Source organism: Thalassophryne amazonica, chromosome 10 (assembly GCF_902500255.1).
Source record: "Thalassophryne amazonica chromosome 10, fThaAma1.1, whole genome shotgun sequence".
NCBI classification, from domain to species: domain Eukaryota; kingdom Metazoa; phylum Chordata; class Actinopteri; order Batrachoidiformes; family Batrachoididae; genus Thalassophryne; species Thalassophryne amazonica.
In genome coordinates this window covers 101,106,982-101,131,429 of record NC_047112.1, presented here as the reverse complement: position 1 = coordinate 101,131,429, position 24,448 = coordinate 101,106,982, and the positions used below count along the sequence as shown (strand labels likewise).

Genomic DNA, 24,448 nt, shown 5'->3' with positions numbered 1-24,448 from the left:
TATTGGGGGGGGGGGGATACCAGTCAGTATCTGTTGTGACCACCATTTGCCTCATGCAGTGCAACACATCTCCTTCGCATCATCCGTGAAGAGAACACCTCTCCAACGTGCCAAACGCCAGCGAATGTGAGCATTTGCCCACTCAAGTCGGTTACGACGACGAACTGGAGTCAGGTCGAGACCCCGATGAGGACGACGAGCATGCAGATGAGCTTACCTGAGACGGTTTCTGACAGTTTGTGCAGAAATTCTTTGGTTATGCAAACCGATTGTTTCAGCAGCTGTCCGACTGGCTGGTCTCAGACGATCTTGGAGGTGAACATGCTGGATGTGGAGGTCCTGGGCTGGTGTGGTTACATGTGGTCTGCGGTTGTGAGGCTGGTTGGATGTACTGCCAAATTCTCTGAAACGCCTTTGGAGACGGCTTATGGTAGAGAAATGAACATTCAATACACGAGCAACAGCTCTGGTTGACATTCCTGCTGTCAGCATGCCAATTGCACGCTCCCTCAAATCTTGCGACATCTGTGGCATTGTGCTGTGTGATAAAACTGCACCTTTCAGAGTGGCCTTTTATTGTGGGCAGTCTAAGGCACACCTGTGCACTAATCATGGTGTCTAATCAGTATCTTGATATGGCACACCTGTGAGGTGGGATGGATTATCTCAGCAAAGGAGAAGTGTTCACTATCACAGATTTAGACTGGTTTGTGAACAATATTTGAGGGAAATGGTGATATTGTGTATGTGGAAAAAGTTTTAGATCTTTGAGTTCATCTCATACAAAATGGGAGCAAAACCAAAAGTGTTGCGTTTATATTTTTGTTGAGTATACTTCCGGTTTTCCTCTGCGCTTGGGGTGGGACTGGGTTAGTTTTTTCCTGTTTTCTCCCCCGGCTCAGTAGTCCTGTGCCGTTCGCCACGATGTATCTGTCGATTGGCTCTGGGGGTGTTCCGGGGTCTTTTGGGGTGCTGGGGGGGGGCAGCGGGATTTCCCAGTTGTTTTATTTGCCCCCGGGGTTGTTATTGGTGTCCGCGGGGGGTGTGGGGTGTTTATGTTATTTGTGTTACCTCCCAGGTTCCACTTCCAGGGTTGATGGGACGGTCCTCTGGGGGGGGAAATGGACTGTGGGGCCGACTAGCCGTATGTGGCTGGGGCTGGGGTTTCTGGGTCATGGGGGTGTCTCCTGGGGTTGATGGGACGGTCCTCTGGGGGGCGCTGTAGCTCCCGTGTATACCTGGGGATCTCAGGTGGAGCCGGTCTCGGTTATTACTCCTAGAGCTGGCGGCAATGTCCTCTAGGGGGTGTTGTGCTCCACTTGTCGTCTGAGGGGGGTGCTTGTTATTTTCTTTGTGCATGTTGTGTTATATTGTGTTATATGGGGCTCTGTTGGGTTTTTTGGGTTTGGGATTTGCTCCCTGGGGTTTGATGGGACGGTCCCCTGGGGAGGGTTTTGGGGTGGTCATGTGTTTTTATTTTGTGTTATTCCCCAGCTTGCTTCCCTGGGGTTGTAGTTGTGCTGTACTCTGGGGGGGGTGTGTTGGGGTTTTACTGTGTGCTTTGTGTTTTATGTTGTACTGTGTTGTGGGACTTTTTTGGGGTGTTTGGGATTGTTTATGTTTTATTGCCAGCTGGCCTCCCTGCCACATTGTCTTGCCCTCGCTGCCATATCCTGTTCCTGCTGTGGACCCTGGGGTTTCGCACCGCCTGTTCCTGCCGTGGACCGCGGCGGGGGAGCTGTTTTCTGGCCAGGTCTGTGTGGTCGCCGGGAGGCTTCCCGTTGAGGGGGGGTGGGTGGGGGGGGGTACTGTTGTGTGTTGGGGGGGGGTTTGGCTGGCCAAGATATTGTTTGTGTGTTTTGTGTATACTTCGGGTGGTTTGTGGGGGGCGTGTCTGAGGCTGTGGTGATGGATGAAGCATCTTTCACCCTCCACTGTCATCATGCCAACCCCATGCACCTGATGAGCAGTTCATGTGCAGATCTAGAGGACTACCAGCTGAAGTGGATGCACCTGATGAGCAGTTCACGTGCAGAGCTAAAAGACTACCAGCTGAAGTGGATATCCTGATCAGCAGTTCACGTGCAGTTCCAAAGGACTTCCAGCTGAAGTAGATATCCTAATGATGTACTACATTTAAGCCATGACTGCTCTGTGTAAGGTGCTGGGGACTCAACCTTGTTACTTCTGTGTGACGACCGTTTGTCCAACACTGTGACGCCGAGGATCGCTTCAGGTTTGACGCACCGTGCCTGTTAAGGAGAAGGGTGAGGGACACGCTCCATCAGCAAACCTCAGAGGTAACTAAAGCTTAAATGACTTTGAGTAATTAACAGTAGTAATTTGGCGTCTTGCACGCAGCAACATTTGAGCTACTCTGATAATTGTGTAAATTCGCTCTTCACAGCCGTGGCGTGCGGATTGATGGTCCTCCACAGGCTGTGAGAGCTGTCTCTTTAATTTGAGTCTGAAGTAGAACCTGAATGTGTTTGCTGATGGTGTGAATCCTAAACAGTATTTGTGTGAACAGTGACTTACCTCACCTCTCGTCCTTAACAGGCGCTGTCCGATTCATTAACCACCTGGGGGGTGCCGGCGGGAATTTCTGGGTCCAGAACTGTCGGGCTCCAATCCCTTGGGCGCTAGGAAGAGCGCATCGTCCTCCACCCCGCTAGGCCGTTAATTCACCTTTTGTTTATATATAAAATAAATCTGTTTTCTGGAACCGCTCTCTGTTTATTTAGCGCTGGGTCCTTGTCAGACGCTGGTTCGCTCCTCAACCCGCGTCCAAACATAACAAGGAATGAGAATCCAGCCCTTACATACATGTGGCAACAGGTAGATAATTCAAATGATTATATAAAGAGCTGTTCTGGAAGGCAGAATTCACGTTGTTGATCAGCTGCAGCTGGTGGAATAACTGCACATGGGCAGTCAGTGCGCGGTGTTCACATGGACTGATCAGTTTACTGCTCCGATGTATTTAATCATCTTTACAATTATATTTATTCCCCTTTTGACAGTTTTCTGCTATAAATCAATATATATATAGCTTAGAACATAATACAGTGATACAGCAGTGACCACGGCACATCAGAGGCTTTTTTTTTAATTGGAGCAAGACATGGTGCGCAGTGTGTCATCAGACAGTGAGGATTCTGATGATAAGGAGATGATCCCTCTTTTGTTCTGGATGAGGAACCAGAGCAGGTGGGTCCACTAACGTGTGCACACATCTCCACAGCTTCTATTTGCAGTTTCTCCAGGACTCAGGCACTATGAGCTCTGTCCCAGCGCTGAGTCCTAACTCAGAGATGCAGACACTCACTGCTCCAGCAGTGGCTCCAGGCACGTTTCATTTAAAACGTTGAGGTCATTAGCTTCAGTTTTATTTAGTTCCTCTTTCATCCCTTTTGTGCTCTTGCTTCACAGGCTATTCATTGATAAAGCTCTTTCGTCCACCTTTTCTGAACAAATTGTGACTATTTTTACTTTTTTCACTTCGTTCAGGAATCGTTGTGTGCCGTGTGACTGGGCCATAACCACAACTTTCATTGTTTTTGCACATTGTCTCTGAAAGTTCTTTAATTTTTACACACAACAACACAAAGACGATGGCGGGTGTCATCAAACACCCAACACTCTACACTTATGGTGCTTTCAGCATGACACAACCACACTATTTGAATACATTTGCATATTCACATAGAGGCATGGCCAGGGAGGAGTTTGGTGTGTGTGCGAAATTCCATGTTCAGTGGGATGTACAAACCAAATGTACGTGGATTCATGCCTATGAGCCACCTGGAGCACCAGGGGAGCTATGTGAGGATGCTCTTCCTGGACTTCAGCTCAGCCTTCAACCATATCATCCCGGAGATCCTGGTCCAGAAACTGACACATCTGGGCATCTCCACCCCCATCTGATAGTGGATCAAGGACTTCCTCACAAACTGCCCACAGTCTGTGAAACTTGGCCCCCACCTTTCCTCTACCATCACACTTGGCACCGGTTCCCCTCAAGGCTGTGTACTGAGCCCCCTCCTGTTCACCCTTTACACGCACGACTGCTCTCACCCATCCCACAAACACCATTATAAAGTTTGCGGATGATACCTGGACTTCAGGAAGAACAGGGCTAACCCAGCCCCGCTCTACATCCAAGGGGACTGTATGGAAAGGGTCAGCTCCATCAGGTTCCTGGGAGTGCAGCTCTCTGACAGCCTCTCCTTTACTGCCAACACCACAGTGGTGGTGAAGAAAGCCCAGCAGCGACTCCACTTCCAGAGGTGCTCAGGAGAAACAATCTGGAGGAGAATCTGCTGGTGTTGTTCTACAGAGCCACCACCGAGAGCATCCTGACGTACTGCATCACAGTGTGGTACGGGGGTGCTCAGCAGCAGACAGGAGAGCGCTGCAGAGGGTGATCAAAACGGCCCAGGGGATCACTGTTTGCTCTCTCCCCAGCTTGGAAGACATTGCCAGCTCTCGCTACCTCAGCAGAGCTGCCAGCATCTGCAAAGACACATCCCACCCCAGCAACCACCTGTTTGACCTACTACCCTCCGGCTGATGGTATAGGTCAATCAAAACTAGGACAAACAGACTCAGGGACAGCTTTCTCCCCAGAGCGATCACTGCTCTGAACAACAACAAATCACTCTAATCTGCACCTTCAAGTTTCTTGTGCAATATCTGTAAACGATGTGCAATTTTCCCGTGCAATATGATTCCACAGTTGTATATAATTCTTGTTTTACATTTTACTTGGTCCACATTTTATTTTATTTTATTTCACCTTATGTTTATAGTAGTTGTGCATATACTCTGAATAATTTACCGTTAAATTTCACTATCTTTTATTTGGCTAAAAATTACTCGCACCACGGAAAGTATCTTTTTGGAGTTGCACTCAAATCTCGTTGTAATGCAAATTACAATGACAATAAAGGCGATTCTGATTCTGATTCTATGCACACTTTGATACATCTGAATATATTTGTGCTTATGCCTGATTCAGGGTTTTGGTGTACGCCAACTTTTAGTAAAAAGTCAATGCAAGTCTTTGTACATGAGGCCCTAGATGTCCCCATTCTCTGGGGACAGGCCCTATTTTTGGACATCTGTCCCCAGATGACTGGGCAGCAGACAGTACACATCTTGTCTTGTACTTGTTCTGGCCAACAGAGGAGGCTGGTTTCCCCCTACATACCTTTTCTTTTTACTACTACTTGTTCACCTACCAGTCTTGAGCATCCCACTCGTCTGATAACAGTCCACTAAAAAGAGGGGTTGGATATTAATTTATTAAGAGAAGAAGTAAGTCCGTTATAGGTCCTAACTCCATTGGTGCTTGTGTTTCTCTCTGGATTCCACAGTGTGAAGCAGATTAGAGTCTATTCCCCTCAACCAGAAGTTGCAGATCTTGAAGTATTCACCCAGAATCATGGAATCAGATTTTCCCCATTCATCAGCAGCTCTCAACCAATAGGAACCACACACATTTCTTAAAATGTCAATGTTCACACTCTCCTCTGTTTACAGATTGCAGACAAGATGATCAAACCCACCACCACCAGTTGGTCCCTGTCCATGGCCTGGGGCTAGGCTCCTCCTCTGCCTTTTCCAATGGCAGGATTTGTAATCATCTCAACTCTAATCTCCACCATGATGGGGACATGCACAAAGTCTATTACTCCAAAGAGTATTATAACATTGTGATCAGCTCATCCCCAAATCACACTTGATATGATAATATATACACCCACTTCACAAAGCTTATTATTATTTATTTATTTTTATTTTATTGTTTTGTCTCTGTGAAGAAAAAGATTCATAAACACCAAAAAGTGTTTATGAAAAACAGTGTGACATTTCATATGGACATTAGAGAAGGGCTTAAAAATGTATTTACTTTACTATGTCACAAATGTTAATGTGAGGAAAATCAAACTGTTTTCTATTGTTGATTTATGTGAACATTAAAAATCCTCCGTGCTGATTCTAATGTGCATTGGTCTCATGATCCAGCAGAGGGAGACAGCAGAGAGCTACAACATCACCAATAAAAGGTGGATCAGTTTCACAGGGTCAGACTACTAATTCCACAACATGCACACACTGTTAATTACACAAAATATATACATGCTATTATATATACAACTTGTATACGTACACTATTATATACAACATATACACACTGTTACTTACGCAACATGTACACATTTATACAAAATATACACACACAATATATATATATATATATATATATATATATATATATACACACACACACACACACACTTAACTACACAACATGTACACACATATTTACTTATTTACACAACTTCTGCACACAATAGTTATACAATCACAACTCAGAAAAAGTTGGAATATGGATAAAAACAAATAAAAAAAAAAACAAGAACAGCAGTGAACCTATCTTTGAATTCTGTTTCAGTGTAGACAGTATCAGCTTAAGATATTTCATGCTTTGTATGGTCAACTTCATTTCATTATACAAATAATGAATGTTTTTGAGTTCAGTGGTATGAATATTTCATGAAGTGAAAGATGGAAGGGTAAGTTCCAGCTTTCACCAAATTAAATATTTGTTCCATTGAAGGAATGTAAAAACATTCATTATTTGTCATTTGATAGTTTATGAATTTATAAACAACAAAAAAGGGGCTTACATTTCGGTGTTCGGTGCTTTGAGGTCAACAGTCCAACATGAACTTCAAATAGGCGCCTAAAAATTCATTCTGATAATGTAGCCCAAGATGCCATGCACTGACTTTGTGTACTTCAAAAAAAAAAAAAAAAGAAGAAGAAGAATCACGACTAAAATTGTGTGCGCACAAAGAAATGTGAGCATCCTTTTCAGCAGAATTATGAAAGTGTATGTATGCAGTTCTTCTTTACAACATTGAATGACTTAAATCATAGTATTTTAGAGTACAAGCAGCACTGGCCTTGGTGACCATCAGATCTAGGCTTTTGATATCAAAGTGGGAACAAAACAAACATTTTAAGTTACATAACTTCAACCACAGTTGTTCCTAATTCCCATCATGCATATGATGAGAAGACTGATCCCTGCAACAAGCCCAGACATGTCCAGTAAGTGGCAGACAGGTACAGTACACCTGCACTTTTTCCACATTTTGTTTTTACAGTCTTATTCCAAAATGGAGTAAATAAAATTTTTCCCCTCAAACTTCTAGACACAATACCCCATAATGACAATGTGAAAAATGTTTTTTTTTTAAAGATTTCTGCCAATTTATTAAACGCAAAAAAACAAACAAAAAACAAACAAACAAAGAAATCACATGTACATAAGTATTCACAACCTTTACGATGAAGCTCAAAATTTACCTCAGGTGCATCCTGTTTCCACTTGTCATCCTTGAGATGTTTCTACAGCTTAATTGGAGTCCACCTGGGATAACCTCAGTTGATTGGACATGATTTGGAAAGACAGACACCTGTCTACATACAACCCCAATTCCAATGAAGTTGGGACATTGTGTAAAATGTAAATAAAAACAGAATCCAATGATTTGCAAATCCTCTTCAACCTATATTCAACTGAATACACCACAAAGACAAAATAATGTTCAAACTGATAAACTTTATTGTTTTTGTGCAAATATTCGCTCATTTTGAAGTGGATGCATGCAACACATTTCAAAAAAGCTGGTGGTATGTATGGACGGTGGTATGTTTACCACTGTGTTACATCACCTATATGCTATACGTGCAAAACAGTCTTGCTCTATGGATTGATGTGGTGCATCAAACTTCACAAATGTTCAATCAGCTTATCCTCGTGATTGTGTTGTTTTTGTGTAATCATTTGTTCTATCAGGCAATTAAAAAATATAATTAATTACAAGGTTTGCAATTAAGCAATCTAAATTAATTGCATTTAACTGCCTGTGTGTGTGTGTGTATATATATATATATATATATATATATATATATATATATATATATATATATATATATATATATATATATTTGAAAATATCACCCTTCAAATTGCAAAACATACACAGGCTCTCGGAAACACAAAAACAATGAAGAAACTCACTCTTTTTAATGTATAATAAACTGTGCACTCTGTGAACTTTGCAAAAATGGGCCATCATGAACATACTGAACAGGATTTATTGCTGTACTACAAAATGTATTTTAAAAGTGGTGGAGTGATGGAGTGATTTTTACTTTGCATATCAGGGTTTTCATTTTTATAATTTTGGAATACAGCTGTAATCCTGTGCTACTGGGAAAGTGTGTGTATGTGTGTGTCTACTTGAGGGGAGGGGGCTTTGAATAATCTTCAGTTCTGATGGGATGGGCTATCTCTGTGACATATGTCTGAATTCCATGGAGTTATGGGGTACAAACAGCAAAAATGGTGACAAAGGTCAGTTTCAGTTTGTACAGGGGTCAAAAGTTAAAGGTGCTCCAACTTTTGTAAAAAATTATGCAAATTATTGGTTGAGTTAATAGCATTTCAAAAAGAATAGTTTGCACCATCTGTCATGCTCAGTTATCATGTTACGGGGTAACATATGTCATACGTCATAGAATCCAATGGATGTTGACGTTTGACCTTTACTTTGGAGACCAAACATTCAGCACAGTCAAACTATTCCATTTATTAATCCTTTATTTCAACCAATAATTTGCATCATTTTTTTTACCCAAATTGGAGCAACTTTAACTTTTGACCCCTGTACAAAATGAAACTGAACTTTGTCACCAGTTTTGCCATTTTTACCCCATAACTCCAGAACATTCAGTCATAGATAGTCCAAACTATAACTTTCTGTAATTGTTATGATCAGACAAATAATGTGGTGTAGTTTTCAACATGATTGGAGAATTTTTAAATTTTGACCCTGTGTAATTCTTTCTGGATCCCTGTAGCTTAATAGAGGTCAGTTCCAGAATAGCTCCATATCTGAAAATAAACATTAATTTAGAATATGATGTGTGCCAAATTCCATGCTTTTATCCATGCTATGCCACCCCACTACATTTGATTTGAGATGTAACAATGACAGTTATTAAAGCAAGTTACTTGGTATGAAAAATATTTAATAAGTATTTCATCTATGTGTGTTGCTGACCAGGAGGAAACATTATGCTCTTTAATTCCTCATGTCGGAGAACAACATAGAGTTAATCTGTGCCCTGTGGATGTGCTGACAGCCTTATTTTTTCTTGGTGCTATAAAAAAGCACTTCTGGTCTGGTGCTGTTGATTAAACCATGCAAAAAAGTTCCCAAAGGCCTTTGGAAACTTTTCTCAGAAACATTGTTTATTTAAACCACCTTTGCTCCAGCCCCCCCATGATCCTTAATTGGAGTAAGCGGTACAGGGTGAGGTTCCTTGTGCTTCCTTTGAGTGTTCACCAAATGTGTGAGGACGCAGTTGAAAACTCAAGGGAGGCACAAGAGATGCCCAGGTCATTCAGGGGACACTCAGTGGAAGCAGAGAGAATGTGATCGTCACTGAAAATTATTGAGCATGTTCAAAACTAAAGCTCAGCGGATGAACCCCCCCCCCAAAGGGTGAGGGATGTTCAAAGAAGGCACAGCGGAGGCACAAGAGAGGCATGGGGAATGCCTAGGTCATTTGGGGATTGCTCATGGACACTCAATGTATGAACAATGATTTGGGCTGTTTGTTGTAATTTTCATGCACCATTTGATTGCCTATGATCACCGATGGAAGCACGGAGGAAGAAGAGAGGACATATAGGTCACTCATAGAAAACCAAAAAAAGACCCAAAATTCCGTTTTAGAACATAGAAACAATCAAAACAACCAAAGGCATTTACACGGAAGCATGTTTTTCACCCATTCTATGTCCTTTATGCATCTTGGCCATTTTTAGGATGCACAAGGGGCGCTTAATGGACGCCATCCTGTGAAAGGGGGCTTAACAGAGCAAGTCAGTGACATCGAAACAAAACTGATGAAAGTGTAATTAATTGAGATTTTAAAATTTAACACGTTAAAACGTGCAGCGATTAATTAATCTAAATGAATGTGTTATTTTGCCAGCCATGACAGGGATGGTGGCCAAGTGGTTAAGTCTGTTTTTTCCCGTTTGGAAGATCCTTGTTCTGGCGATTTTGAGTGAAAACAAGGAGCAGCCAAAGGGACTTACTTTTATTTTGACAGACATAGTGATCCTGCTAAACTAAAAGAGATGGACTAATTTCTGGATTTATTTACTCACTGCATTTTACAGAGTATATGCCAAAGGTTTTCCAAAGCCTAGGACTAGGTGTGTGAGTGAACATATGTAAAGTTCTATATAGGACTTGGCAGTAGCATGTATCGGCTGAGCAACTGTGGCTGGACAGCAGTCTGATCCAGGTGACTACTCCAGACAAGGCCAGTGTGACGAGTTGCTGTGCATATGGTAGTCAATAGGCAAACTGCTAACAATGACGTGATGCCATAGACAATTAAACAGTGGTATGATAATGAGCAGACACTTTTTGGTGTGATGCTGTGATGTTTCTACAATTTCCAAAATTTCAGTTATTTTGGTGTCCTTCCTAATTTATTAATATATTTTTATCCCCTTGTCTGATGTGCTGATGAGGCATAATGTTGCAACCATCTGCCTAATACTGTGTAGCCCCCATCTTTTTGCCACAAAAGCAACCCTGACTAATAGATGCTTGGACTCCACTTGATCACTGAAGGTGTCGTACCAGCTACCACGATATAAGAAGGAGATCCATCTGTTGGATCAGATCAGACAGGCCAGCTTTCACTCCCCAAACTCAAAAGGGGGACAGTAAAACAAAACCAAAAGCACACTGAGTAAGCATTAATTTTACATAGTAAGTCCCTTCGGCTGCTCCCTTGTTTGCACTCGGGGTCGCCACAGCAAATCCAAGGTGGATCTGCATGTTGAAATGGCACAGGTTTTACGCCGGATGCCCTTCCTGACGCAACTCCACATTACATGGAGAAATTTGGCAGGGGTGGGATTTGAACCCAGAACCTTCTGAACTGAAACCAAGTGCACTAACCACTTGGCCACCACCCCCTAAACTAAGCATTAATTTTAAATGCCTCTTAAAAAAATTTGAACTTCATGAAAAAGGTTGATGGCTTAGTGGTTAACACTGTTGCCTCACAGCAATAAGGTCCTGGGATCACTGGTGTCCTTTTTGTGTGGAGTTTGCATGTTCTCCCCATGTTTGCATGGGTTTCCTTTGGATGCTCTGGCTCCTCCCACTTCCAAAGATGTGCATATTACCGTAGGTGAATTAGTTTCTCAAAATTGACCGTAGGTGTGAATGTGTTTGTCTGTCAATATGTGGCATTGTGATAGACTGATAGCTTGCCCAGAGTGTAACTGCCTCTTGCCCAAAGACCACTAGGATAGGCTCCAGCTCCCCCATGAGCCTAAAAGGGCATAAAAAATAAAATTAACAAAAAACGTCAATATTTTCTGTCACATATTTCAGCGTGAAAATATTATATATTCTAGACTCATTACATATAAAATAAAATGTTTCAAGCATTTTTTATTTACACTATTTTTCATTTTTACCCATGGCCATCAAATATGGCCATCGGGTATTGTGAAGGCTTTTTGTCCGTCCGTCCGTCCTTCTGTGCATAAGTCCAGTCCTATTACTGCCAAACTCTTGAAATTCACAGAGACACAGACCTTGGACAAGTTCAAAGATGGCTAACCATGTATTTTAAGAGTGTAAAAAGTCACATTCTCATACAATCTGATCCATTTAGTTTTTGACCAATGTGGGTGACAGCCAATCAGAGTAGAGCTGCACCATGGCGTCAGTCGCTGGTTTCTTCAAAACTGCTTTGTTTTGTGTGTTTATACACATTTCTCATATATTATTTAAAAGCTAACGAGAAATAAACACTTCTAAAACTGAAGACGATGTTTTTGAAACCTAATAGCACCGCTGAACTTATTTACAAGACATTTCGCAGAGGTTAGCAAGTCAAAGTCAAAGTGTCTTTATTTGTCTCCCTAAGGAGAAATTTGCCTTGGACAGAGTCTGCTACACAACAACACATCCAATACATAGCACCCATACATTAAAAACAACACAGTAAGTCAAAGGATAAAATATAAATACACAACATTATTAACATCCTTGTGCAAATTCTGCAATTCATACCCTTAAGCTATCTTCCCTGAACTATCTGCAGATTTATGAGCTTCACTGATAATGGAATAAATTAATATTTATATCGATTATATTTACAAAGAGGAACCCTGTACCTCCTTCCTGAGTTAAGTAAAGTATATTCAGAGTGCAGAACATGAGACTCATCTGTTAAAATATTGTCAGCACATCTGAGAACTGCCTGTTCAAACAACTCTTGGGGAGTTACAGGTACCACCATACCCATGATTTTGCCAGCTATCTTAATCAGATTTAATATTTGAGTTTTTGATTTAACCGTTAAATTACAAAACCAGCTAGTAATACCATACCGTAACACGGACTCAATCGTTGCTCTGTAGAAAATCAGCATAATATTCCTACATACACCAAACAGTCGGAGTCGACGGAGAAAGTGCAAATGCTGGTGGAAGGTGACGTCACTTCCTGGTGTAGCCATTTGCTAAAACCATTTCTGGGATATTATGTAAGAGCTACCAAGAAATAAACACTTCTAAAACTGAAAACCCTGTTTTTGTAACCAGATAACACCTCTGGAGTCATTTCCAAGACATTTTGCGGACGTTAGCTTGCACGCTAAATTTTGCTAAATCAAAGCTAACTTCCTATGGAGTTAAATTTGTCTCATTAACATGTGCAAAGGGTGATCTACAAATATTCCTTGATTTGCACAATATGAACAAATGATGATTTGATTTGAACATGTACAAATTGTACGTAAGACAATAGGATCTTAATAATTAATTAAATAACTCCAAATAATAAAGAACACAGTCCTCATACGACTGAGGGCATTTTAACATTGTGTTATACTTATATTTATAATTACAGCTTACAGCTCCAAAAACAGAAAAAAGGTATCTTAAAATATTAGAATATTTCATAACAAGTTTGAGCAGCTCACTATGCAGTATAAATACCATGAATCTCTTAGTCTGGTTCAGTACACACAACCACTATCATGGGGAAGACTCCTGACTTGACAGTTGTCCAGAAGACACAGAAGGAGGGTAAACCACAGAAGGTCATGGCTGAAAAGGCTGTTCACAGAGTGCTGTCTCAAAGAATATTCATGAAAGGTTGACTTGAACGTAGAGGGGGACTATAAATGCCCTTTTGGAGGAAAAACACCTGGTAATGAGTTTAAATTAGCTTGTACAAAAATAACCTATCTAAACATTACTTTTTCTGTCATTTTGCTTCTTGTGGCTACTGACATTTTATGAAATACCATGATTATGCTCAAAATCCTTATATTCCAGAGAACTTTCAATACAACTTAACTTCAGTCTTTATATACTCAACAAAAATATAAATGCAACACTTTTGGTTTTGCTCCCATTTTGTATGAGATGAACTCAAAGATCTAAAACTCTTTCCACATACACAATATCACCATTTCCCTCAAATATTGTTCACAAACCAGTCTAAATCTGTGATAGTGAGCACTTCTCCTTTGCTGAGATAATCCATCCCACCTCACAGGTGTGCCATATCAAGATGCTGATTAGACACCATGATTAGTGCACAACCCGCGTCCAAACATAACAAGGAATGAGAATCCAGCCCTTACATACATGTGGCAACAGGTAGATAATTCAAATGATTATATAAAGAGCTGTTCTGGAAGGCAGAATTCACGTTGTTGATCAGCTGCAGCTGGTGGAATAACTGCACATGGGCAGTCAGTGCGCGGTGTTCACATGGACTGATCAGTGTACTGCTCCGATGTATTTAATCATCTTTACAATTATATTTATTCCCCTTTTGACAGTTTTCTGCTATAAATCAATATATATATAGCTTAGAACATAATACAGTGATACAGCAGTGACCACGGCACATCAGAGGCTTTTTTTTTAATTGGAGCAAGACATGGTGCGCAGTGTGTCATCAGACAGTGAGGATTCTGATGATAAGGAGATGATCCCTCTTTTGTTCTGGATGAGGAACCAGAGCAGGTGGGTCCACTAACGTGTGCACACATCTCCACAGCTTCTATTTGCAGTTTCTCCAGGACTCAGGCACTATGAGCTCTGTCCCAGCGCTGAGTCCTAACTCAGAGATGCAGACACTCACTGCTCCAGCAGTGGCTCCAGGCACGTTTCATTTAAAACGTTGAGGTCATTAGCTTCAGTTTTATTTAGTTCCTCTTTCATCCCTTTTGTGCTCTTGCTTCACAGGCTATTCATTGATAAAGCTCTTTCGTCCACCTTTTCTGAACAAATTGTGACTATTTTTACTTTTTTCACTTCGTTCAGGAATCGTTGTGTGCCGTGTGACTGGGCCATAACCACAACTTTCATTGTTTTTGCACATTGTCTCTGAAAGTTCTTTAATTTTTACACACAACAACACAAAGACGATGGCGGGTGTCATCAAACACCCAACACTCTACACTTATGGTGCTTTCAGCATGACACAACCACACTATTTGAATACATTTGCATATTCACATAGAGGCATGGCCAGGGAGGAGTTTGGTGTGTGTGCGAAATTCCATGTTCAGTGGGATGTACAAACCAAATGTACGTGGATTCATGCCTATGAGCCACCTGGAGCACCAGGGGAGCTATGTGAGGATGCTCTTCCTGGACTTCAGCTCAGCCTTCAACCATATCATCCCGGAGATCCTGGTCCAGAAACTGACACATCTGGGCATCTCCACCCCCATCTGATAGTGGATCAAGGACTTCCTCACAAACTGCCCACAGTCTGTGAAACTTGGCCCCCACCTTTCCTCTACCATCACACTTGGCACCGGTTCCCCTCAAGGCTGTGTACTGAGCCCCCTCCTGTTCACCCTTTACACGCACGACTGCTCTCACCCATCCCACAAACACCATTATAAAGTTTGCGGATGATACCTGGACTTCAGGAAGAACAGGGCTAACCCAGCCCCGCTCTACATCCAAGGGGACTGTATGGAAAGGGTCAGCTCCATCAGGTTCCTGGGAGTGCAGCTCTCTGACAGCCTCTCCTTTACTGCCAACACCACAGTGGTGGTGAAGAAAGCCCAGCAGCGACTCCACTTCCAGAGGTGCTCAGGAGAAACAATCTGGAGGAGAATCTGCTGGTGTTGTTCTACAGAGCCACCACCGAGAGCATCCTGACGTACTGCATCACAGTGTGGTACGGGGGTGCTCAGCAGCAGACAGGAGAGCGCTGCAGAGGGTGATCAAAACGGCCCAGGGGATCACTGTTTGCTCTCTCCCCAGCTTGGAAGACATTGCCAGCTCTCGCTACCTCAGCAGAGCTGCCAGCATCTGCAAAGACACATCCCACCCCAGCAACCACCTGTTTGACCTACTACCCTCCGGCTGATGGTATAGGTCAATCAAAACTAGGACAAACAGACTCAGGGACAGCTTTCTCCCCAGAGCGATCACTGCTCTGAACAACAACAAATCACTCTAATCTGCACCTTCAAGTTTCTTGTGCAATATCTGTAAACGATGTGCAATTTTCCCGTGCAATATGATTCCACAGTTGTATATAATTCTTGTTTTACATTTTACTTGGTCCACATTTTATTTTATTTTATTTCACCTTATGTTTATAGTAGTTGTGCATATACTCTGAATAATTTACCGTTAAATTTCACTATCTTTTATTTGGCTAAAAATTACTCGCACCACGGAAAGTATCTTTTTGGAGTTGCACTCAAATCTCGTTGTAATGCAAATTACAATGACAATAAAGGCGATTCTGATTCTGATTCTATGCACACTTTGATACATCTGAATATATTTGTGCTTATGCCTGATTCAGGGTTTTGGTGTACGCCAACTTTTAGTAAAAAGTCAATGCAAGTCTTTGTACATGAGGCCCTAGATGTCCCCATTCTCTGGGGACAGGCCCTATTTTTGGACATCTGTCCCCAGATGACTGGGCAGCAGACAGTACACATCTTGTCTTGTACTTGTTCTGGCCAACAGAGGAGGCTGGTTTCCCCCTACATACCTTTTCTTTTTACTACTACTTGTTCACCTACCAGTCTTGAGCATCCCACTCGTCTGATAACAGTCCACTAAAAAGAGGGGTTGGATATTAATTTATTAAGAGAAGAAGTAAGTCCGTTATAGGTCCTAACTCCATTGGTGCTTGTGTTTCTCTCTGGATTCCACAGTGTGAAGCAGATTAGAGTCTATTCCCCTCAACCAGAAGTTGCAGATCTTGAAGTATTCACCCAGAATCATGGAATCAGATTTTCCCCATTCATCAGCAGCTCTCAACCAATAGGAACCACACACATTTCTTAAAATGTCAATGTTCACACTCTCCTCTGTTTACAGATTGCAGACAAGATGATCAAACCCACCACCACCAGTTGGTCCCTGTCCATGGCCTGGGGCTAGGCTCCTCCTCTGCCTTTTCCAATGGCAGGATTTGTAATCATCTCAACTCTAATCTCCACCATGATGGGGACATGCACAAAGTCTATTACTCCAAAGAGTATTATAACATTGTGATCAGCTCATCCCCAAATCACACTTGATATGATAATATATACACCCACTTCACAAAGCTTATTATTATTTATTTATTTTTATTTTATTGTTTTGTCTCTGTGAAGAAAAAGATTCATAAACACCAAAAAGTGTTTATGAAAAACAGTGTGACATTTCATATGGACATTAGAGAAGGGCTTAAAAAATGTATTTACTTTACTATGTCACAAATGTTAATGTGAGGAAAATCAAACTGTTTTCTATTGTTGATTTATGTGAACATTAAAAATCCTCCGTGCTGATTCTAATGTGCATTGGTCTCATGATCCAGCAGAGGGAGACAGCAGAGAGCTACAACATCACCAATAAAAGGTGGATCAGTTTCACAGGGTCAGACTACTAATTCCACAACATGCACACACTGTTAATTACACAAAATATATACATGCTATTATATATACAACTTGTATACGTACACTATTATATACAACATATACACACTGTTACTTACGCAACATGTACACATTTATACAAAATATACACACACAATATATATATATATATATATATATATATATATATATATATATATATATATATATACACACACACACACACACACTTAACTACACAACATGTACACACATATTTACTTATTTACACAACTTCTGCACACAATAGTTATACAATCACAACTCAGAAAAAGTTGGAATATGGATAAAAACAAATAAAAAAAAAAAACAAGAACAGCAGTGAACCTATCTTTGAATTCTGTTTCAGTGTAGACAGTATCAGCTTAAGATATTTCATGCTTTGTATGGTCAACTTCATTTCATTATACAAATAATGAATGTTTTTGAGTTCAGTGGTATGAATATTTCATGAAGTGAAAGATGGAAGGGTAAGTTCCAGCTTTCACCAAATTAAATATTTGTTCCATTGAAGGAATGTAAAAACATTCATTATTTGTCATTTGATAGTTTATGAATTTATAAACAACAAAAAAGGGGCTTACATTTCGGTGTTCGGTGCTTTGAGGTCAACAGTCCAACATGAACTTCAAATAGGCGCCTAAAAATTCATTCTGACAATGTAGCCCAAGATGCCATGCACTGACTTTGTGTACTTCAAAAAAACAAAAAAACAAAGAAGAAGAAGAATCACGACTAAAATTGTGTGCGCACAAAGAAATGTGAGCATCCTTTTCAGCAGAATTATGAAAGTGTATGTATGCAGTTCTTCTTTACAACATTGAATGACTTAAATCATAGTATTTTAGAGTACAAGCAGCACTGGCCTTGGTGACCATCAGATCTAGGCTTTTGATATCAAAGTGGGAACAAAACAAACATTTTAAGTTACATAACTTCAACCACAGTTGTTCCTAATTCCCATCATGCATATGATGAGAAGACTGATCCCTGCAACAAGCCCAGACATGTCCAGTAAGTGGCAGACAGGTACAGTACACCTGCACTTTTTCCACATTTTGTTTTTACAGTCTTATTCCAAAATGGAGTAAATAAAATTTTTCCCCTCAAACTTCTAGACACAATACCCCATAATGACAATGTGAAAAATGTTTTTTTTTAAAGATTTCTGCCAATTTATTAAACGCAAAAAAACAAACAAAAAACAAACAAACAAAGAAATCACATGTACATAAGTATTCACAACCTTTACGATGAAGCTCAAAATTTACCTCAGGTGCATCCTGTTTCCACTTGTCATCCTTGAGATGTTTCTACAGCTTAATTGGAGTCCACCTGGGATAACCTCAGTTGATTGGACATGATTTGGAAAGACAGACACCTGTCTACATACAACCCCAATTCCAATGAAGTTGGGACATTGTGTAAAATGTAAATAAAAACAGAATCCAATGATTTGCAAATCCTCTTCAACCTATATTCAACTGAATACACCACAAAGACAAAATATTTAATGTTCAAACTGATAAACTTTATTGTTTTTGTGCAAATATTCGCTCATTTTGAAGTGGATGCATGCAACACATTTCAAAAAAGCTGGTGGTATGTATGGACGGTGGTATGTTTACCACTGTGTTACATCACCTATATGCTATACGTGCAAAACAGTCTTGCTCTATGGATTGATGTGGTGCATCAAACTTCACAAATGTTCAATCAGCTTATCCTCGTGATTGTGTTGTTTTTGTGTAATCATTTGTTCTATCAGGCAATTAAAAAATATAATTAATTACAAGGTTTGCAATTAAGCAATCTAAATTAATTGCATTTAACTGCCTGTGTGTGTGTGTGTATATATATATATATATATATATATATATATATATATATATATATATATATATATATATATATATATATATATATATTTGAAAATATCACCCTTCAAATTGCAAAACATACACAGGCTCTCGGAAACACAAAAACAATGAAGAAACTCACTCTTTTTAATGTATAATAAACTGTGCACTCTGTGAACTTTGCAAAAATGGGCCATCATGAACATACTGAACAGGATTTATTGCTGTACTACAAAATGTATTTTAAAAGTGGTGGAGTGATGGAGTGATTTTTACTTTGCATATCAGGGTTTTCATTTTTATAATTTTGGAATACAGCTGTAATCCTGTGCTACTGGGAAAGTGTGTGTATGTGTGTGTCTACTTGAGGGGAGGGGGCTTTGAATAATCTTCAGTTCTGATGGGATGGGCTATCTCTGTGACATATGTCTGAATTCCATGGAGTTATGGGGTACAAACAGCAAAAATGGTGACAAAGGTCAGTTTCAGTTTGTACAGGGGTCAAAAGTTAAAGGTGCTCCAACTTTTGTAAAAAATTATGCAAATTATTGGTTGAGTTAATAGCATTTCAAAAAGAATAGTTTGCACCATCTGTCATGCTCAGTTATCATGTTACGGGGTAACATATGTCATACGTCATAGAATCCAATGGATGTTGACGTTTGACCTTTACTTTGGAGACCAAACATTCAGCACAGTCAAACTATTCCATTTATTAATCCTTTTATTTCAACCAATAATTTGCATCATTTTTTTTACCCAAATTGGAGCAACTTTAACTTTTGACCCCTGTACAAAATGAAACTGAACTTTGTCACCAGTTTTGCCATTTTTACCCCATAACTCCAGAACATTCAGTCATAGATAGTCCAAACTATAACTTTCTGTAATTGTTATGATCAGACAAATAATGTGGTGTAGTTTTCAACATGATTGGAGAATTTTTAAATTTTGACCCTGTGTAATTCTTTCTGGATCCCTGTAGCTTAATAGAGGTCAGTTCCAGAATAGCTCCATATCTGAAAATAAACATTAATTTAGAATATGATGTGTGCCAAATTCCATGCTTTTATCCATGCTATGCCACCCCACTACATTTGATTTGAGATGTAACAATGACAGTTATTAAAGCAAGTTACTTGGTATGAAAAATATTTAATAAGTATTTCATCTATGTGTGTTGCTGACCAGGAGGAAACATTATGCTCTTTAATTCCTCATGTCGGAGAACAACATAGAGTTAATCTGTGCCCTGTGGATGTGCTGACAGCCTTATTTTTTCTTGGTGCTATAAAAAAGCACTTCTGGTCTGGTGCTGTTGATTAAACCATGCAAAAAAGTTCCCAAAGGCCTTTGGAAACTTTTCTCAGAAACATTGTTTATTTAAACCACCTTTGCTCCAGCCCCCCATGATCCTTAATTGGAGTAAGCGGTACAGGGTGAGGTTCCTTGTGCTTCCTTTGAGTGTTCACCAAATGTGTGAGGACGCAGTTGAAAACTCAAGGGAGGCACAAGAGATGCCCAGGTCATTCAGGGGACACTCAGTGGAAGCAGAGAGAATGTGATCGTCACTGAAAATTATTGAGCATGTTCAAAACTAAAGCTCAGCGGATGAACCCCCCCCCCCCAAAGGGTGAGGGATGTTCAAAGAAGGCACAGCGGAGGCACAAGAGAGGCATGGGGAATGCCTAGGTCATTTGGGGATTGCTCATGGACACTCAATGTATGAACAATGATTTGGGCTGTTTGTTGTAATTTTCATGCACCATTTGATTGCCTATGATCACCGATGGAAGCACGGAGGAAGAAGAGAGGACATATAGGTCACTCATAGAAAACCAAAAAAAGACCCAAAATTCCGTTTTAGAACATAGAAACAATCAAAACAACCAAAGGCATTTACACGGAAGCATGTTTTTCACCCATTCTATGTCCTTTATGCATCTTGGCCATTTTTAGGATGCACAAGGGGCGCTTAATGGACGCCATCCTGTGAAAGGGGGCTTAACAGAGCAAGTCAGTGACATCGAAACAAAACTGATGAAAGTGTAATTAATTGAGATTTTAAAATTTAACACGTTAAAACGTGCAGCGATTAATTAATCTAAATGAATGTGTTATTTTGCCAGCCATGACAGGGATGGTGGCCAAGTGGTTAAGTCTGTTTTTTCCCGTTTGGAAGATCCTTGTTCTGGCGATTTTGAGTGAAAACAAGGAGCAGCCAAAGGGACTTACTTTTATTTTGACAGACATAGTGATCCTGCTAAACTAAAAGAGATGGACTAATTTCTGGATTTATTTACTCACTGCATTTTACAGAGTATATGCCAAAGGTTTTCCAAAGCCTAGGACTAGGTGTGTGAGTGAACATATGTAAAGTTCTATATAGGACTTGGCAGTAGCATGTATCGGCTGAGCAACTGTGGCTGGACAGCAGTCTGATCCAGGTGACTACTCCAGACAAGGCCAGTGTGACGAGTTGCTGTGCATATGGTAGTCAATAGGCAAACTGCTAACAATGACGTGATGCCATAGACAATTAAACAGTGGTATGATAATGAGCAGACACTTTTTGGTGTGATGCTGTGATGTTTCTACAATTTCCAAAATTTCAGTTATTTTGGTGTCCTTCCTAATTTATTAATATATTTTTATCCCCTTGTCTGATGTGCTGATGAGGCATAATGTTGCAACCATCTGCCTAATACTGTGTAGCCCCCATCTTTTTGCCACAAAAGCAACCCTGACTAATAGATGCTTGGACTCCACTTGATCACTGAAGGTGTCGTACCAGCTACCACGATATAAGAAGGAGATCCATCTGTTGGATCAGATCAGACAGGCCAGCTTTCACTCCCCAAACTCAAAAGGGGGACAGTAAAACAAAACCAAAAGCACACTGAGTAAGCATTAATTTTACATAGTAAGTCCCTTCGGCTGCTCCCTTGTTTGCACTCGGGGTCGCCACAGCAAATCCAAGGTGGATCTGCATGTTGAAATGGCACAGGTTTTACGCCGGATGCCCTTCCTGACGCAACTCCACATTACATGGAGAAATTTGGCAGGGGTGGGATTTGAACCCAGAACCTTCTGAACTGAAACCAAGTGCACTAACCACTTGGCCACCACCCCCTAAACTAAGCATTAATTTTAAATGCCTCTTAAAAAAATTTGAACTTCATGAAAAAGGTTGATGGCTTAGTGGTTAACACTGTTGCCTCACAGCAATAAGGTCCTGGGATCACTGGTGTCCTTTTTGTGTGGAGTTTGCATGTTCTCCCCGTGTTTGCATGGGTTTCCTTTGGATGCTCTGGCTCCTCCCACTTCCAAAGATGTGCATATTACCGTAGGTGAATTAGTTTCTCAAAATTGACCGTAGGTGTGAATGTGTTTGTCTGTCAATATGTGGCATTGTGATAGACTGATAGCTTGCCCAGAGTGTAACTGCCTCTTGCCCAAAGACCACTAGGATAGGCTCCAGCTCCCCCATGAGCCTAAAAGGGCATAAAAAATAAAATTAACAAAAAACGTCAATATTTTCTGTCACATATTTCAGCGTGAAAATATTATATATTCTAGACTCATTACATATAAAATAAAATGTTTCAAGCATTTTTTATTTACACTATTTTTCATTTTTACCCATGGCCATCAAATATGGCCATCGGGTATTGTGAAGGCTTTTTGTCCGTCCGTCCGTCCTTCTGTGCATAAGTCCAGTCCTATTACTGCCAAACTCTTGAAATTCACAGAGACACAGACCTTGGACAAGTTCAAAGATGGCTAACCATGTATTTTAAGAGTGTAAAAAGTCACATTCTCATACAATCTGATCCATTTAGTTTTTGACCAATGTGGGTGACAGCCAATCAGAGTAGAGCTGCACCATGGCGTCAGTCGCTGGTTTCTTCAAAACTGCTTTGTTTTGTGTGTTTATACACATTTCTCATATATTATTTAAAAGCTAACGAGAAATAAACACTTCTAAAACTGAAGACGATGTTTTTGAAACCTAATAGCACCGCTGAACTTATTTACAAGACATTTCGCAGAGGTTAGCAAGTCAAAGTCAAAGTGTCTTTATTTGTCTCCCTAAGGAGAAATTTGCCTTGGACAGAGTCTGCTACACAACAACACATCCAATACATAGCACCCATACATTAAAAACAACACAGTAAGTCAAAGGATAAAATATAAATACACAACATTATTAACATCCTTGTGCAAATTCTGCAATTCATACCCTTAAGCTATCTTCCCTGAACTATCTGCAGATTTATGAGCTTCACTGATAATGGAATAAATTAATATTTATATCGATTATATTTACAAAGAGGAACCCTGTACCTCCTTCCTGAGTTAAGTAAAGTATATTCAGAGTGCAGAACATGAGACTCATCTGTTAAAATATTGTCAGCACATCTGAGAACTGCCTGTTCAAACAACTCTTGGGGAGTTACAGGTACCACCATACCCATGATTTTGCCAGCTATCTTAATCAGATTTAATATTTGAGTTTTTGATTTAACCGTTAAATTACAAAACCAGCTAGTAATACCATACCGTAACACGGACTCAATCGTTGCTCTGTAGAAAATCAGCATAATATTCCTACATACACCAAACAGTCGGAGTCGACGGAGAAAGTGCAAATGCTGGTGGAAGGTGACGTCACTTCCTGGTGTAGCCATTTGCTAAAACCATTTCTGGGATATTATGTAAGAGCTACCAAGAAATAAACACTTCTAAAACTGAAAACCCTGTTTTTGTAACCAGATAACACCTCTGGAGTCATTTCCAAGACATTTTGCGGACGTTAGCTTGCACGCTAAATTTTGCTAAATCAAAGCTAACTTCCTATGGAGTTAAATTTGTCTCATTAACATGTGCAAAGGGTGATCTACAAATATTCCTTGATTTGCACAATATGAACAAATGATGATTTGATTTGAACATGTACAAATTGTACGTAAGACAATAGGATCTTAATAATTAATTAAATAACTCCAAATAATAAAGAACACAGTCCTCATACGACTGAGGGCATTTTAACATTGTGTTATACTTATATTTATAATTACAGCTTACAGCTCCAAAAACAGGAAAAAAGGTATCTTAAAATATTAGAATATTTCATAACAAGTTTGAGCAGCTCACTATGCAGTATAAATACCATGAATCTCTTAGTCTGGTTCAGTACACACAACCACTATCATGGGGAAGACTCCTGACTTGACAGTTGTCCAGAAGACACAGAAGGAGGGTAAACCACAGAAGGTCATGGCTGAAAAGGCTGTTCACAGAGTGCTGTCTCAAAGAATATTCATGAAAGGTTGACTTGAACGTAGAGGGGGACTATAAATGCCCTTTTGGAGGAAAAACACCTGGTAATGAGTTTAAATTAGCTTGTACAAAAATAACCTATCTAAACATTACTTTTTCTGTCATTTTGCTTCTTGTGGCTACTGACATTTTATGAAATACCATGATTATGCTCAAAA

General features: G+C 40.2%; 2 long non-coding RNA genes across 2 annotated transcripts; both read right to left on the bottom strand.

Annotated features, from left to right (window-relative positions):
- Positions 1-8,088: 8,088 nt before the first annotated feature.
- LOC117519588 lies at positions 8,089-13,275 on the bottom strand. Its single transcript, XR_004563360.1, has 3 exons — positions 13,111-13,275; positions 11,771-11,773; positions 8,089-8,099 (listed from the first exon to the last, which is right to left on the bottom strand). It is a non-coding gene; the product is annotated as an uncharacterized LOC117519588 (long non-coding RNA).
- A 5,804-nt stretch (positions 13,276-19,079) lies between these two features.
- LOC117519587 lies at positions 19,080-24,269 on the bottom strand. Its single transcript, XR_004563359.1, has 3 exons — positions 24,105-24,269; positions 22,764-22,766; positions 19,080-19,090 (listed from the first exon to the last, which is right to left on the bottom strand). It is a non-coding gene; the product is annotated as an uncharacterized LOC117519587 (long non-coding RNA).
- Between the last annotated feature and the right edge of the window lie 179 nt (positions 24,270-24,448).